The sequence below is a fragment of the Globicephala melas genome, chromosome 14 (assembly GCF_963455315.2).
Source record: "Globicephala melas chromosome 14, mGloMel1.2, whole genome shotgun sequence".
Classification (NCBI taxonomy): Eukaryota; Metazoa; Chordata; class Mammalia; order Artiodactyla; family Delphinidae; genus Globicephala; species Globicephala melas.
The window spans coordinates 27,945,015-27,960,513 of NC_083327.1; the positions used below are offsets into that span (position 1 = coordinate 27,945,015).

The 15,499-nt window shown below is 33.1% G+C and overlaps 1 protein-coding gene across 1 annotated transcript in view; it reads left to right on the forward strand.

The window, feature by feature from the left end:
- The window catches only part of FUT9 (fucosyltransferase 9), a 172,376-nt gene that overhangs the window by 94,023 nt on the left and 62,854 nt on the right, over positions 1–15,499 (forward strand). The window lies entirely within an intron of this gene.

Here is a 15,499-nt window from a genome sequence, read left to right on the forward strand (position 1 = left end):
GTACTAAGTACTATGCTTTTTGAGTTAAGAAGTACTAAGAGAAGTGGGGAGGAAAGGAGGCAGCCCAACCCCTTTTTCCGCAGAAGAAAGTAAGGCATGAACTGGAGCCCTTCAGTAATCAGAAGTGTTGCCCACTTTACGGCGTGTTTAGGGCACCAGGAGATACTATCAGACCTGCAATACCCATCTTGAGCCTTACTATCCATTCTTCCAGCCCTTTCCTTGCTGGAGCCCCTGAGGATATAAAATCCATCAAAGGTGACTTGGGGGGCTTCTCTGGTGGCGCAGTGGTTGAGAGTCCGCCTGCCGATGCAGGGGACACGGGTTCGTGCCCCAGTCCGGGAAGATCCCACATGCCGCGGAGCGGCTGGGCCCTTGATCCATGCCCGCTGAGCCTGCGTGTCCGGAGCCTGTGCTCCGCAACGGGAGAGGCCACAACAGTGAGAGGCCCGCGTACCACAAAAAAAAAAAAAAAGGTGACTTGGAATTTAGTGACCCTTGATCCTTCTTCAGGAAGGCAGGAGAACAAGGGTGCCTGATTATATTGTGGGACTTGGAGTTAGTTTTGGTCAAGTTATTAGCATGCCATTTCAGAACACTTAATGCCTTCTGACATGAAATATAATTTGAATACATAATATGTGGTTCTAAATCAGTACTGTCTAAAGAAAACATAATGTGAGACATATGCAATTTCATCTTTCTTGGGGCCACATTTAAAAAAGTGAAAAGAAGCTAGTAACATGGGTTTTAATAATATATTTTACTTATTTAAAATATATTTAATAATATATTAAATATTAAATATATTTTATATATTCAAAAATACAGTCATTTTAACATGTGATCATGTTAAATGTAAATCATGTAAAAAATATTAATGGGCCTTTTAACATCCTCTTTTTCATACTGTCTTTAAAATCTAGTGTGTACTTATAGTACATCTCAATTTTGATACTAAATTCTTACTGGATATACTTGATCTGTATTTAGATTTCATAAACTTTACAGTTGAAAAAAAAAGATTCACAAAGCTAAGTTGTCCCATATATACTTGAAAGTTTTTCAGTAACTAAATTGAGTATCAGTTTTTAAACTTAACTAATCAAAATTAAAAGCCATAGCCTCAGTCACACAGGCCACATTTTAAGTACTCGACAGTCCTATGTGACTAGTAGCTACCAAATTGCACCACTCTTTTCCAAAGAACTACTGATATAATGCTATAATTCTGCTACATAATGGATTTTGTAGGCCAATCTCAGGACACCAAAGGAGCATATAACTTTACAATTTTAATGAGAAAAAATGTCAAATCCTATACCTCTGACTTAAAATAAATTCTACAGAACCAGATATTTATGAGAAATGATGGATAAGAAAATATACAAGGTCTAAACCTTCAATCTGTGATATATTGGAATTTGTTTTTTTCTTACTTGCTTCAATGTACATGCTCTTTTGTCACTAAAGGAATTAGCTGAGCACAACCCTTTCTATTACAATGAGTGAATCAAAAGCAAAAAAAATAATAAAATTTTTTAAAATGGCTCTGTGAAAGACACTGTTAAAAGAATGAAAATATAAGCTTCAGACTTGTAAATCACATATTGATAAAAATATATAAAGAACTCTTAAAAATTAATTTAAAAAATTAAAAAATTGGTGAAATACCTGAACTTTATCAAAGAAGATATATGAAAGACTAATAAGCATATGGGAAGATGTTTAACATCATTAGTTATTAGCAAGCTACAAATTAAAACCACGATGAGATACCACTAGACAACTTTTAAAAGGGATACATTTTTTTAAAAATCTGACAATACGAAATGCTTTTGATCACAGAAATTTTAATTTATTGTTGAAGGAAATTCAAAATGGTACTGCACTTTGGAAACCTCTTTGTCAGTTTCTTTTAAAATTAAACATGCACTTACAATGTGGTTCAGCATTCTCACTCTTAGGTATTTACCCAAGTGAATTTAAAACTTAGTTTTACAGAGGAACCTATATGTAAATATTCACAGCAATTTTATTTATAAAATTGTCAAAATGCCAAAATAACTAAAATATATTTCAACTGGTGATTGAATGAACAAACTTAGTATACCTATACAATAGAATACTACTAACCTATAAAAAGGAAAGAATTATTGATTCAGGCACTATCATGGATGAATCTTAAATGCATTTTGTAAGTGAAAGGGGGGAGACCCAAATGACTAAATATTGTATGATTGCATCTGTATGAAATTCTAGAAAAGGCAAAACATAGAGATAGGAAGCAGATCAGTGGTGGCCAGCGTTTAGAGATACAGGAGGATTGACTACAAAGTGATAGTGTGAGGACATTTTGGGGGTGATGGAACTGTAATGCACGGTACTGTGGTGATTGACAAGTGACTGTGTGCTCATCAAAACCCATAGAACCACACAACACAAAGAGTGAGCTATATAGTATGCTAATTAAAAATAGGGAAACAAATGGGATGCTGGAATATTCCAAGATGGAGTAGGGACTGTGTCAAATGAAACTAGCCAAATTACAAACATAAGCCGTAACTGAAGGCCATGGGAGAAAGAAATCTACCCTAAGTAACTCTGAGAAACAATACTTTGGCAGGATAAAGACTGAAAAGCATAATGCTATAGAGAAAAATAACCAAACATAGACATACTCTATTTGATCTTTTTTTTTTTTTTCTCACAGGAGTACAGGTGAATTCTGAAAATCACTTTGCATGTATACTGGGGTGAAACATACAAGTAAATAAATTGTTGAAAATGAAAGCTGGGTTTCTCATTGTCACATAAACAAAGGGAGATAACAAAAACTAATTTTGCAGTGATAGAGGTAGTGATATCAATATGAAGTCATTTTTATTTTAATTTACATACAAATAGATACAAAAACAAATATAGATATGTGTGCATACATGGGTATATATACATAGCATTTACTAGCTCTACCTACTGAAGGTCCTAGAAGCAGTAATGCCACAGTAGCAATGAACACACCTCATGCCCAGAGTTTAGTTTAAATACCATTCTGCAATAAAAATGGAACCAGTGCCCTCAGGAAAAATGGCTGATTCTAGAGCTAGGGCTGGAAAAATGCAAGATGAACCTGAAGCACTTTGTAGTGGCAGAAGGTGAAATAGTGGCAAAAAATTATTGAGGCATGTCAAAATGATACAGGAGCCAACCAGAAAGAGTTCCCAATGGCCAAAGCTGAAACATATTAAGCAAGAAAATAAAAATCATATTAGATGATAACCTAAAGGATAAAATATGTATTAATGATCCACAGTGATGTAAATAAATGGTTGAATAGATAAATGACAGAGAAGACAAAAATCTTTCTTACACAAAAATTCCTATTCACTCACCTCCCATATTGAAGCTTAATTCCTCTCCCCTTGAGTGTGGGCTAAACTTCACTACTCAGAGAGTATGGAAATGGGGAAAAAAGGTAACTTTTCTGAGGCAAAACATGGCCGCCTTCATTGAGTGATCAATGTTATCATCTCCAAGATAAGTCATGTTGATACCAAGTACCTTGGTATGATATGATGAGGATATTCTACTTCTGTGATATTTTTCCCCCAAACCCATAGCCGTATTCTAGTCTTGAGAAAAATATGAAATAAAGCCAAGTTGAGGGACATGCTACAAAATGCCTCACAGTACTCTTCAAAAGTTTCAAGATCATGAAAGGAAAGACTGAGAAACACAGCTGAGGAGATGAAAGAGATATTATGACTTAATGCAGTATGGTATCCTAGATACCATACTGATCTTGAAACACAAAAAGGGCATTAGTTGGGAAAACTGGTGAAATCCAAAAAAGCCTGTAGTTTAGGTAATATTGTACTAGCTTTCCTTGTTTTGACAAAGGCACCACCGTTATGTTAACAGTGGGACAAGCTGGGTGAAGGAAACTATCTGTACATCCTTGAAACTTTTCTGAAAATAGCAACTTGTCATAAAATAAAGAAATCTTTAAGATGAATTACAAATTTTTAATACTTGCTCAGCAATAAATCTACTTTAGGAAGAGTCCTCTCATATGTAATCTCATCGTTTCTACCCTAGTATAAGTATATTTTGCCATTTTTACCTATTTAAGTCATTAAGAACCTCTGTTCTTTTTTTGCCATAAAATGTTTAATCATGACTTAAAATTGGAGAATTATAAGAGCTCTTCACATACATTTGCATAATTAACAATTCATACCATTTGAACCATTCAAAGTTATGATTCAATTTTAATTCTTTTGTGGCTATTTGGTTCCATATTCTTGGCAATACTGTCTTGCTGGTTATATAGGCATTAGTTTTTATTACATAAATGGCTGTGTGTTCAGATACCAGATAAACCAATAAGTGGCCAAAATAACTCTAATGCCATTTTAAAAGTAGGATAATTAAGGACTCGTGTACTTTATCCAACACAATAATAATATTATATTATAAGGCCCAAATTCTCTTACACTTTTTTAAGAGTTTAAAGGTTTCTTTATACAAATCAACCTTCAGTAAGCATGTAAAGTAGGAAATTCAAATCACATTCCTTGCTTATAAATAAAGAGAGAAGTCTCTGAGAGGTTAAGTGATTTGCCTAGAGACAGGTAGCTTGTAAGGATTGAGCATCTACACAGAACACACCTTGCTTAAATTAATCCTTTGGCTTTTGTAGCACTTCATAAAGTCCACTCCATATGGAAATATTCTTATTGGCTAGAGTATGTCATTGTTTTTAGTTTTTGTTTTTTTAACTTCCAGAGATGACCAAGCTCTTTTCCTTAATTTAAATGAAATTATAACAAATTTTATTTCATTTAAAAAATATATTAGTCATGTGTAAAGCCAAAAATCTCACCTGAAATATCTTTCTGTTGAACTTCAAAATCTGACCTAGGCTACTAGACTGGAAATCACTGTTGCTCTATTACTTATGTTGTGTTAGATACAGTATGCTTTCACTTTAAGGAAATCTAATATATGAGAATCAAAAAAATCACAAAATACATAAACTGAGAAGTGATTTATTTAAATTATAAAATGTCTCACAAAAACATGTATCATGGCTTTTCTCCGATAACAATCTTCCCTGGGACAATTTCGTTACAGTTATACATAGTATTTAAGAAAAAATAGATTCATTTTATAAAGCAAAGCATATACCCTTGGACATTGTGATTCTTTTCTTTGGTACTTGCATCACTATGCCTGTCTGCTGCAATTTCTCTAAGTAAGAGTGATCTCATAATCTATAGGCAGTTTTAAAATGGAAAAAATTTATAGCATACTCTCACTTATCAATAAATCAGGCTTTCTCCCTATTGCTTTCCAATCACAATGCAGACTTCTAGCAGAACTTATTTTATTAGGTAATTTGAAAATACTTTATTAGACTAGTTGAAAAGCTTCTTGAATATGAGAGGATGATAAATAATAAAAGAAGATACACCAATAGAAAACATGTTTTATACCTTCGAATAATAGCATAGTAGGTACAGAAGACAAATGCAAAATCAATCTAGTTCATCCTATGCCTAAATCTCATTTGATATCTGTTACAATGCATAAAGATGCATTGAAAGGAAGATACCCAAATCTCTCTCTCTGCCATATTTGAATGCTTAGAGCATTTGATATCTGTTACAATCTCATTTGGTATCTGTTACGATGCATAAAGATGCACTGAAAAGAAGATCCCCAAATCTCTCTCTCTACCATATTTGAATACTTAGAGCTCTCACTATTTTCTTTCTTATAATCTAAATTCCTTCTACCATAGTGAAAGCCTTATTTCATTTTTGTTTAGTTGTTGTTGCTGTTCAAGAGGTTATTCAGAAGAGTTTCTTTTTATAAGACCTGTCTCGTTTATACTAAGCCTTCCTACTATACTGCCTGGTATGTAATAGGTACTTAAAAACACTTGCAGTATTGAATTTCTAAAAAAAAAAAAATGCCATCGAGCACATTTGTACTCAAAACACAGTCGGATGTTAATTTAAAATTTGAGACTTTAAATTAATGTCACTTAACCCCCCACCAAAACGAATACAGTGACTTCTCCATTCTTATGTTTGGAATGTCATAATCTATCTCGAAGTAAATCTCTATGTTGCTAAAGGGTGAAATCTGGCATATGCCCCTTTGGTTTTATGGATGCACAATATCACATATTCATTATGTTCAGAGTCGAGGTTGAAGATGGAAAACTTACGTGATATCTTACATGATAAAGTGAGGGGAACTTATCAGTAAATCTTCAAGGAGCAGAAAATAAGTGATGTGCTGGATAGCCAGAAGAATTTTAGGAAAGTAGTGATCTGTATTCAACATTAACTTGTTTACTTTGCTGTGATAAAACACCTCTCCATCTAAAACTTCAGAAATACCTGCCAACTATGTCTTGTTTGAAAGTTTCAGGGGAAATTAAGCGACCTAATCCCACATCCAGGTGAAAGCAATCAGAGGGAAAGAAACATTTATGGTAGATAAGACATGAGTGGAATTGGAAAATCTCCAATGCAGAAATTCAGAGCACTAAATAATCAGGAGTTTATAAAACCCCTAGAAATCTCAGAAATCTTTTCGGACATTGAAATTATTATGGAGCATGGAATAATTGCTTAGAAACATCAAATACAGAGACTGCTATTTACACCTATGTTAATTTTTTTTTCTTACATCTTTATTGGAGTATAATTGCTTTACAATGGTGTGTTAGTTTCTGCTTTATAACAAAGTGAATCAGTTATACGTATACATATGTTCCCATACCTCTTCCCTCTTGCGTCTGCCTCCCTCCCACCCTCCCTATCCCACCCCTCTAGGTGGTCACAAAGCACCGAGCTGATCTCCCTGTGCCATGCGGCTGCTTCCCACTAGCTATCTACTTTACATTTGGTAGTGTATATATGTCCATGCCTCTCTCTCGCTTTGTCACAGCTCACCCTTCCCCCTCCCCATATCCTCAAGTCCGTTCTCTAGTAGGTCTGTGTCTTTATTCCCGTCTTACCCCTAGGTTCTTCATGACATTTTTTTTCTTAAATTCCATATATATGTGTTAGCATACAGTATTTGTCTTTCTCTTTCTGACTTACTTCACTCTGTAGGACAGACTCTAGGTCTATCCACCGCATTACAAATAGCTCAATTTCGTTTCTTTTTATGGCTGAGTAATATTCCACTGTATATATGTGCCACATCTTCTTTATCCATTCATCCGAAGATGGGCACTTAGGTTGTTTCCATCTCTGGGCTATTGTAAATAGAGCTGCAATGAACATTTTGGTACATGACTCTTTTTGAATTATGGTTTTCTCAGGGTATAGCCCAGTAGTGGGATTGCTGGGTCATATGGTAGTTCTATTTTTAGTTTTTTAAAGAACCTCCATACTGTTCTCCATAGTGGCTGTACCAATTCACATTCCCACCAGCAGTGCAAGAGTGTTCCCTTTTCTCCACACCCTCTCCAGCATTTATTGTTTCTAGATTTTTTGATGATGGCCATTCTGACTGGTGTGAGATGATATCTCATTGTAGTTTTGATTTGCATTTCTCTAATGATTAATGATGTTGAGCATTCTTTCATGTGTTTGTTGGCACTCTGTATATCTTCTTTGGAGAAATGTCTATTTAGGTCTTCTGCCCATTTTTGGATTGGATTGTTTGTTTTTTTGTTATTGAGCTACATGAGCTGCTTGTAAATTTTGGAGATTAATCCTTTGTCAGTTGCTTCATTTGCAAATATTTTCTCCCATTCTGAGGGTTATTTTTGGTCTTGTTTATGGTTTCCTTTGCTGTGCAAAAGCTTTGAAGTTTCATTAGGTCCCATTTGTTTATTTTTGTTTTTATTTCCATTTCTCTAGGAGGTGGGTCAAAAAGGATCGTGCTGTGATTTATGTCATAGAGTGTTCTGTCTATGTTTTCCTCTAAGAGTTTGATAGTTTCTGGCCTTACATTTAGGTCTTTAATCCATTTTGAGCTTATTTTTGTGTATACACCTGTGTTACTTTTGTTATTTTACAAACACTAAAGCAATATTTAAAAACTCATAAAAATGTATTATACTCAGAATCCAACCCACCCCAGAAATTCACATAGCTCTTCGTCTGTTTCCTTTCATTTCTAATCCATATGTATATGCAATTTTACATAGCATAATTATAGTTGTGTGTTTTGATTTTGTACTCAATGCCAAATCATGAACACTTTAACATATTCATTATTTTATGTGTCCTTATAATGACTGTTTACTTAGCTCTTTTCTTATCATAGATATTTGGGTGTTGGTGTATATATATATGTAACACTTCGTTTTAAATACCTGTATTTATCAAACATTTTTGTCCTTATTTTGGATCTTTTTCTCTTGCAGAGGAAGTAGAATTCTGGCTTAAGGGTCATTCTCTAGATACTCAGAGTATACTAGGTATGTAGCTATGGAAAAGGTTCTAAATTTTCCTAGTCTTGCTTTCATCAAATGACAAATGAAAATAAAAATAGGATTTCTATTGTAGAATTGTTAAGAGGATTAATTGCAAAAATGTATAAGATGATGCAGAGCATCTATTTGGGCAAATTCCTAGAAATTAAACTATCGAGGTAAAGAATATGACTACACATATTCTTTCCAAATCTGTTAGACAAGTTGTTAACTTCCAGAGTATTCAGCTGCCAAAAAGATGAAAACCAGTCTTCAATACCTTAAACAAAAAATGACAAAGCTGAATTGATTGCTAACTTAAGGAAGGGGGAAATATATTGGTGGGGCAACGGCTCTCAGAGCAGAGAGGACTGCTGAAGTTTTGAAGTTTGAAAAATGCTCACTCAGTCAAGCAGAAAAATATTTATGCCACCCCTTACACTCTTCTGTAGATGTAAGACATTGAAAATTATTACATGCAATGAGTTATCAGTGTTTGAGGCATTTGAAATCAAAATGTTCTCTGCCTCTGCTTTCAACTAGGAGATTGAACATATTTACATGTGTTCATAATTTCAAACTACACCTTGAACTCATGTCATTTGCTATTATAAATGTACTTATTTGATCTAAATAAATTCTATGGAGCAGAGGCAGTGCCATCTCTGCATTCTTTAATTTTCTTGTAGGGCTTAGAGCGTGTCCAGGCAGACAATGAGAAATATAAATTGATTATTAAAAGGGAAATGAACAACAATTATTATCTGTAATAATATTAAATAACTGAGTAGGGAATTTAAATCTAAGGGTCAAGGCTTATTAACCTAAATAATAATTCATATAAAAACTGTTTTTATGAAGTTTCAGATTATTATTTAGCCTGAGAATCAATAATTTCTCTTTTTGGATACTACTTTTTCTTTAATAATTTTAAAGGACTTCTTGAGACAAATTTAAATCAATATATTATAAAAGTAACAGACTCAACTACATAATTATCAAAAACTTCAGGATAACAGAACAAATACTATAAACAAGTAAAATGTTTTTTTAATTTGAAAACTTGGGAGATTATATTTACAAAAATTACATTAGACAAGGGCTTAATTTTATAAAATGAAAAGAGTGTCTACAAATTAGTTACAAAAAGAGACAATACAATAAAAGGGGCAAATAAAGTCTGAATAGTCATTTCATAATAGGGGAAATAAAAATGACCCACACAAAAAAGGAAATAATGTCCAACCTTACTAAATATTTAATAAACAGGAAAATGCAATTTTGTGGTTTCATGGGATATTTTTTAATTAACATAATTTTAAATGGTTCATAACATCCATTGTTATCAAGGGTTGGTGGAAAATTAATTCTAGGTGGAAATGAGGTGAGACTTTCTGGACATCATGATGGTGGCATTTATAAAATTTAAAGAACATATATCATTTGACCCAGTAATTCTACTTCTAGTAGTTTATTCATCAAAACCATTTGTACGCACCACCAGGAAACCAGCCCCAAAATGTTTATTGTAAATTTAGAATGAGAAAGGATCAAAAACAATCAAATTAATATGGGAAGACCAAAATACATACTAATTAATATTAAGCAACCATTGAAAATAATTTGGTGAATATATAATGACAGAATAGAGTATCAAAGTCAAGTTATTCAGTGTAAAAAACAAGTCTCAGAATAATGGGCTCAATTATCTAGCATATGTATGTATATATCAATATATCTGGACACATACCAGTATATATAAAGTTAATGAAAAAATTCTAGAAGGATATATGCTAAAATGAGACAAAGATGATTATTGGAGAGGAAAGTGGGTTGAATAAGTGGAAAAATAAAATTGGGCATTAACTGTTTATTCCATGTATTCTTGAATTGTTTCAATTTTAATAATAAAAAATATATTATATTACTTGTATACATTTTATTATAAGTCAGGCAAATATAGATACTACATAGTTAAATGTTTTCAGAGAAATTTATTGATTATCTGTTAATAATTGGTTAGAATTTTTGAACCTTTTGTTAAATAATTAAGCCTTTGTTATTATGTGTTTCTGAAAATCATACTGATAGGGCTTAGCTTTGGCTGGAGTCAAATCTTATGAGTAAATTAGATATCAATTGGAAGAAAAAAATCAGGCCCTCCTCAGTAGTACCACATTGAGGGTTGGAAGAGGTGGTGAGAATCTCAATCAGTATATTTGTTGGAAGGCTAATTTCTTTGATTTGAAAAATCATTTTTATTTGAAAAAGAAGTGAAAAATTTAAATTTTATTTTCTCTGCTGTGAGAGAAATTCTTGTTGTGTAAATTTGTAAAATATTACAAGACTTCACCTGTATCCACCTGGTTATAGCACTTGTATTAAATAAGAAAGAAGAAGAATGAAACCTGGTGTGAATGCAATGTCTCATTAGAAGACTGTGCCTACACCATTAATTATATGTCCTCCCCACCATCCATCTTGAATGGCTAAGTAACACAATTTCTGAGTCTCCATGCCTTGAAAAACTTAATAGCCTTCTATCTTTTGTGAAAGTACCTCTCAAAAAGGCAGAAATGGAGATGTCCTAGTTCTTGGACATTAAAACATGCTGTAGATTCACTGCAAGTATCTGAAACTTTCAGATACTTCAATTGTTGCTACAATTATTAATACTCAACCTGGCTTTAAATATTCCTCCTTAAAGGATACAGAAATCATTATTTTTTCCCTTAGGAGTAATGCACTAAATATTTTTTCTTCAATACAATTTTAATTGAACTACATATACAAGTTTTCAAACTTAGTGCGAGGATAGAACAGGTGTTCATTGTCTTTCTGACTCATTTTAAAGCTGTCTCTTGTGCAGTGTCAGAGGAAGCCCTTGGAACTTTGTCTTTTTTCTTCCTTGATAATACAACTTGTCGCATGTTACTCTCCAGCCATTTCTAGACTCACTACTTTAGAAGTTCTTCAAAATTTAATCTTTTTGTACTCTGACTCTATTCAGGGAATCAGTACATCAGAGTGGTTATCCTTGCTTGTAAAACTGAGTCAATAATAGTACCAACCTCATTGTGTTGATTTGAGAATTGTATGAGATGACATATATTAATACAAGGCCCAGTGCCTAACTTACATGAAATCATTAATAAATATGAGCTGCTAGTGTTATTTTCTTTCCATGAGTTCCTAGATACCTTCTGTTCGAAAATGTCACTACAAACTGCTACACTTTGCTCCTTTTCCATTTTAAATTTTGTGTTGCTTCAGTTGCCTACCAAACACCTGTATGAAGAAAACTGAAAAAAAAAAGAGTAGAACATACCATGAATGACTATTTCCCAAAATTCAGCTATCGAGAATTGTACAGATAATACTTGAAAAGGTGGTTTGATTTTCCTCATTTTCCAACTTGTTTTTCCCTTTCCTTTTCTTCCCTATTTATGTTTGAAATGGCTGCTAACACTAACCAGTAAAGTTGTGCAGACTACGGGTGTGGTGATATTACACTCCCCCAAATACACACACACACACACACACACACACACACACACACCTTTGTTTTGGATCATTGTTGAGCTTAATCATAATTCTTTAACCAAAAGAAGAAATCAGGCATTTGTTTCAAATTCTCATCTCTGAGGAAAAAGCTCTATCAAGACAGCTTACCTCTCATTCTACTGCTTCTTGACCTTTAGAGGAGGTATGTGGTTGTTTCATAACCTGGGGATACTTCAGGGAATCCCAGCTTCCACACATGCATTCCCTGAGTCTTCTGGGAGTCCCTCCCACAAATTCCCTGAAGAAATCAAGATTGAGAAAAGATTTCCTATTACTTTGTAGATATCACGGAAACCAAAAGAAGTCATCTTTCTCCTTTACCTTATAACACAGAAATTTTCTCTCCTGTTCCCAAACAAGTAAACCATTTTTCTAATGTATGGAGAGGAATTAGGAAAGGGCAGTCATCTAAAATTTACCAATTGCCTAAAACATGTCAGTAAATTACAATGATTATTTTTGAGTATCACCATAGTCTTACGAAGAGGTTATTATAGTCTCCATTTCTCATCTGAACAAGCCTCCAAGTCATTGGAGATTTGCCTAAGTCCCAACATGAAATGGAGCAAAGACAAATGATGCCATTTATCAATTGTTTGTATTTCCCTCCTGCCTCCCTACAAAATCCCCAAATTCCCTGTAATACACTGTTTGTCCTCTCTATCATTTGCATCACTTGATGTTGGAAGAAATATGAAAGTCTTTTGTTTCTTATGTTACAATTTTTTTAACATTTTTTTCTACAAGCTTTAATAATTTACTTGGGGTGGGAATTCTTTTCCTCTTCATTTAAATACTCAACATCATTCAAGGAAATTAGCAAAAAAAAAAAAAAAAGGTTTCGAGAACTTACATATCTACTATTCTTTTCCTAACAAACATTTATAAGCCGTTTCTGAAAATGAGCAAAGTGTCAGATTTTCTGCCCCAAATAGAACGTGTCCTTCTCTGGTTTCAGCTGCATGTTGCAGTGTATTTGTTATGTGTAGGTGTGCATTCCACAGCAGAACCATCGTTCACATAATAGAGGAAGATGAATTAAAGTGTAGAAGACACATAATATGGGAGAATATCTTCAGTATCTTCTCAAAAAAGCTGAAAATTATCCCTGGACTGGTGAATGGGGAGGGGTGACAATTTGGGGGCTTATCAACACTCCGCTAGATACTTTTGCTGGTAATTTATGCTTAGTCAATTTTGTTTTGTTATTTTCTGTTTTTAGTAATTTGGACACATTTTCTTTTGATGTGAGGAAATACTTTATAATGTGTTTTGAGATACTTTAATAGAATTTGTGCTAAAATGTATGAAGCACATATCAGTCCCTATAAGCTCTCTTAAAAATCTTGTGAAACACAATCACCCTGAGCAAAGCTCTATTTGCAGACTCTTATTCTAAAAATGAAAAGCAGATATGCAAAAAAGCATATCATTCTGTTTGGTTCAGAGCATTTTTCTTTTTATTAATATCCTTGCACATTCATGGACAGTATGGACCATTTGTGTATGTGGTGTGTGTCAGGGGTGTGTGTATATGTGCCTATGTTGGGTAATGATATAAAATGTATATCTTATTGTGGGTCATAGTCAAAAACTTTAAATGCCATTTTGCCCCCAAAGAATAGCACTGAAGAAGTAGAACTCTTAAGAAACTTTTCCCAAATCTGGAAACCCAATCCTTTGCTTTAAACACGATCTTCACTCCTGTGATGCTTTACTTAAATAGCCATGAAAGTAGCTAGAAGAGTACAGAATGAAGTAAAACTAAGAAAAGGAAAAGTAATGAAATCATTGCAAACACTTGAGTAGCCAGTTGATTTTTTTAATAATACAAACATATCTTAAAATTCAGTAATAAATGGTGAAAGCAGATTAGTAAGGCTCAGACCTCAACCCTACAACTTGCTGTTTGAGGAACCCTGGACAGTTATTCAAACACATGAAGCTGTACATCCTCATCTATGATATGATGGTTAAATTACCTCTGTATCTTTAGACAGTTAACAGAATTAAGGTGTGTAATTCATATATTGAACTTAGTGCCTCACAGGTAATAAATTTTCAACAACTATTAACTGATATTTCTACAGGAGGGATTACAAAGTACTAATTTATAGACAGACCGACCTAAGATTGTTTGTTTTGTTTTGTTTTATCTGGTTTTGTATGCTTGTATAGTTTATATGCTCTTAAAATTATTTGCAAAATTAGTAGTCTCTTAAGTGAAATGTAAATTTTGCTCTTTGATCTTTGAAGAAATATTATTTTTTGTAAGTTCTCTATGGTCTAATGCGATAGTTTCACTTAATTTTTTACTCTAAAAACTTGATAGTTGAACTAAATAGGAGTGATTTTTAAAAAGATTTCAGACTGATATGAAGTTCTTCCTTTTTCATGACTTCTAAATAGAGAAGGCCACAAAATATGAGACTGGCAAATTTTTAAAAAATATATCAGACACATGAGTTTTGGAGAGAGTTGCAAGAGAAAAATAAAGAGATGTGAACAGATAAAAACTACATGTTTAAAATACGGTATTTTTCTGATTATAAATTAACATATGTTCATTATAAAAATGCAATTAATACAAAAAATAAAAAGAACAATGTTAATATCTTGGTGCATGGGTTTTAAAGGTATTTTTGTGCATATATACAGCTAATAGATTATTTTACTTGGATTATACCATACATAGAGTTTTTTACATTTCTTTTGTCTTGTTACTACATCTTGGATGTTATTCTATTGACATAAGTCAATAGCATTGTTTTAAGAGCTGATAGTATTCTATTCTTCGTTTGGATTATAATTTTAATCAATTACTTATTCAAGAACATTTACCTTATATCTAATATTTAGAGATTGTAAACAATGCTTCTATCCTTGTACAAAACTCTCTGTGTCCTTCAAATATTTCTCCTCTAGTTCCCAAATGTGGCCACCAATTATTGTATGGCAACTATGTGATAATCACAAGTGTTAAGAACATTTTGTTTTAATTACAATAACCATGCAAGACAAGTACCAGCATTAACTCCATTTTACCAAATAGAGTAACTGGGGATTCATACACTTGAATAATTTGATGAAAGTTCACACAAAACTAGAATTATAACCAGCACAGGCTGATTTTTTTAAAAAACAATGTGTATAACTATTACATATGCTACCGCTCTCTTATAACACGTACATCTTAATTTTTTATAATGTTTATTAATGTTTCCAGAAAATTTAATTGATTTTTGATGAATAATCTAAATTCTGTTGTGTAGGACAACTGCAATTCTTTTTGATGAATAATCTAAATTCTGTTTTGTAGGACAACTGCAATTCATTTTGTCCCTAGTCCCTAGTGCATGGTCTATTATGGAACCTCATCAAATAACAATGTGACACATCCACATTTCATGGCATTTGCAAAAAAAGACAAATCACACAGTTGCTAAGGAGTTTATAAAACTAGTTGCAAAGTTAAGAACTTATATGTTG